Source organism: Halyomorpha halys, unplaced genomic scaffold, assembly GCF_000696795.3.
Source record: "Halyomorpha halys isolate HHAL.00 unplaced genomic scaffold, Hhal_1.1 Scaffold972.1, whole genome shotgun sequence".
Taxonomy (NCBI): Eukaryota; Metazoa; Arthropoda; class Insecta; order Hemiptera; family Pentatomidae; genus Halyomorpha; species Halyomorpha halys.
This window is the reverse complement of record NW_027115373.1, coordinates 359,101-362,704: the sequence shown is the minus strand read 5'-3', so window position 1 is coordinate 362,704 and position 3,604 is coordinate 359,101. Positions and strand designations below refer to the sequence as shown.

At 33.4% G+C, this 3,604-nt stretch overlaps 1 protein-coding gene across 3 annotated transcripts in view; it reads right to left on the bottom strand.

The window, feature by feature from the left end:
- Positions 1-3,604, bottom strand: part of LOC106687509 (cytoglobin-2) — a 389,676-nt gene that overhangs the window by 103,461 nt on the left and 282,611 nt on the right. The window lies entirely within an intron of this gene.

Genomic DNA, 3,604 nt, shown 5'->3' with positions numbered 1-3,604 from the left:
CATTCACCTTAGGTATACATATAAATACACCTTAGATATAGGACTATGATACACCTTTTTTAAGTATCAAACTTACATTAGACCTAAAATAAAAATTTTATGAATTTTTGGTATTATTTTTTAATTATAATTAATGTTGGTCATGTAAGGGCTTAATATGGTTCATAAGTTTTTTTTTATATATTATTTGTGATTGATATTTAATAATAATAAAATAATCCTACCAAATACAAACAACAAAAAAACAATTAAAACAAAGAATACTGTAACAAATGATTAATCATTTTGAACCTCAAAAGGGAGTCATCATCTTCTGTCTATTTATTATATCTCATATACACACAATTATAAACAATTTATACCTAGTTAAAAATGAGTATTTATAATTTTAATATAACATCGTAGTAACTTGATAAATCAGTAATAGAAACACATCTGGTGCAAGTTACAAGACGTCTAAGAAACCCGATACCCCGGTATGTTAACTCGAATCCTACACCCTCTCCCCCATTATCCAAGATATTTGGTTACAGCTAATACCGATCTCGAATCCTAAGGCACTGAATAGTTTTGCTTATTCATGATGTTGGACACTTTTGTTATTCAAATTACATTATAAACTGAGCCCCAAGGGCATTCAAGGGGCGGCGTGATTTGGTATTCCCTTAGTAAAAATCACTTCAACTCAATCAGATCGGAACGTTCGAGTTCCTTATACTGGAGAGGTGTCGTGAATATAATTTCAGAATAATATAATGCGGATTTCGGTCATTGGTATGAGTAAGAATAACACTTTTGTGTAAAAGGAATAAGAAATCAATTCCAATTCTTTGATACCGAAAGTATGAAATTTAAATTAATATACCCAGTACTGATTTTTGTTGGGTATTCGATTAACTAAAAAAAAAATCTCAGTCGAATTCGGAAATAATGAAAAAAAATTCAATTCAACCCCAGAATCCAAATAGAATTGTACCATAACAAATAAGAGTTGTAGAATTGTTGTTTGCGCACGTAAAGATCTTATCTCTTTAATTTCGTTTCTTTATATTGACAATTTCTAAGAGATATAACAATAAAGAATAATTAAATTTAATTTTGGTAATGTAATGGTATATTGTAAACAAGACCCTTAAAGTACCTACCTGCCACCTGCCCAGTACAGCATAAGAACTGTTTACAAAAAGGACTGCTTCTCTAATTATTGTATATACCAGTCGACTTTGAGGTCTCTTAGCAGCCACAAGGAACAGTCATACGACACATCACACACTGTCTACTTATGGCTGCGATTTTTTACGGCCAAACTTTGCCATCATTGTCCACTTAATTAGAAACCACTTCAAAGAGATAGGAACAGGAGCACAATTATGATTTCAAGCAAGTGGGGGCCCTCCTTAACAAAAACGGTTAAAGAAGTGGTATATAAGATTTGTTTATCCACTTACGGACTTATTTAAATGAGTCCTGAACTTTTACCTCAAGACACACAAGCGAAATTCAAAGAGAAACAATGAGGCACCTGAGGAGTTTAAAAAGAAAACAAGAAGTGATCTAGTCTGGAATACTATAATAAAACTAATAAATAGAAGAAGATAGCCTACGATGGTTTGGCCATGTAAAGAGAAATGTGAAGGAAGAAATGAACAAAATAACGTATGAAACAAGACTTAATAAGAGAAGGTCAAGAGGAAGAATAAGAATTTATTCAAATAGCGAAATCAAGGAAGCATTCGACAAGAGAGGAAATGACTGGAATAGACGCAGCCAGTTGGTACAGAATCGAGACTTAGAATCTATTATAGCTATATAAGGAAGCTCCTCATACTGCTCCGCGGTAGAAGAGGAAAGATTAAGAAGATAAACATATTATTAATATGGATGTTCCGTTCAAAAGGAAGACAATCATATGGCTAATCGTAACACCAGCGACCCATGCGGCCGAGAAAACAAAAAACTAACACTGACACTCACTATCGAGCCTTAGCCAGTTTCTCTTTATCAATATTATACCAAAAAATGAGTAGTAGAGTGAGTAGAGGCACCTTGAAGTGCCTCCCGGAATAGGGGAGGAGGAGGGAGGAAGTCAAGAAAGGAAGAAAGAGTAACCGAGCCATGGAACAAGTCCACGCCTATATATCAAATAACTCACACCATCATCATCAACGTCATTAAACCCATAGACCCATTATTCAAAATTAACTAACACATCTGTTGTTTCGACCACCCCCTGTTTTAGCTGTAATTATGTTTTATTTATCACTTATACAGTCCACTAAAATCAAACCAGCGATTCAAAAGTGAAGGATTGCCTGGCATTAGGTTGAAGGCACACTTCATACAATGGATTTCAAAAAGAAATTTGTTCTGGTTGATCATTGTATTTTTTGAACTAAACTATAGTGATACTAATCGCATGTTGATAGAAATACCTCAACCTCATTAAAATTAAAAGAGATGGAAATAGTGAATCATGCAAAGCTGTAGGAGAATGTTGTAGATCTTATTGTTATTTAGCTGTGAGAAATATAAAAGAAAGAGAAGAAAAAAAACTTACATTTCTAGAAATAGCAGAGAAACAAATGATTTAGAACAGAGTTCAGTATTCAACTACTGTGGTCATTGTTATGAAGAAGTAACTGTTGCGGACTTGTATGAAGAAGTAATTAATTTTCTTCAGAATATCGATCGCTGGAATCCCAGCAACTCTTAATACTTAAAAATTGAATCATTGTAGATAAATATATCGTTTTGAAATGCTTAATATCATAAAATGAATAAACAAATTAAAAAATTTAATTGACATATTATTTATCAGAGGTGTTGCAGAAGATAACTTGGTGGAGAGCGGAAAGTGATCTGTTAGAAGAAGGACGAAGAGGGTGGTGGTGGGGTTGATTGATGGCGATCCCACCGACCTGGGGCAGCCTCGTCCATGAAAAATAGGCGGCAATAATTAATAGTTTACCGAGTATCAATACTGAATAATTCAATAACTACTCAAGAAGTGTAAGTAATAAAAATGTATATGTATTCAGATGTATGTATGTGAAATAAACATACACACGAACTCAGATATAAACTAGTTAATGAGTAAGCCGGTTAATCAGGATCGGAAATTCTTTAAAAAACAATAAAAATTAAATTAAAAACTTTATCGCTACAACCCATGAAGTGTCAGGTGTCCATGAAACCAGAGAGTTGACTCAAGGCTGCAGTATTATAATAAATAATTATTTACCACAGCCGAGTTCTAGGAGTTGGCAACACAGAATTTTACTCACTGAACTTAAGTTCGGTAAAATAAAACAAAATAACTTAGTTTGCGACTAAGACAGACCGTTTGGGTACTCGAATTAAATCACGTATCTATAGAATTTTGTGTTTTAATTTACATTTTTTTAATCTATGGCTGAAGTCAAAATTGAGGACCAATACAGCCTAAGAATGGGAATGCCAGGATTTGTTTCTCGGGACCGCCTTGAAATAAATTTATAGGGTGGGATTCGAACCCACAATCTCCAATGTGCTCTGGGACCCTCTATGTATATCAATATACATTTTTTTGTATGGTTTATATAACATTTTAATTTTTAGCTAGTAT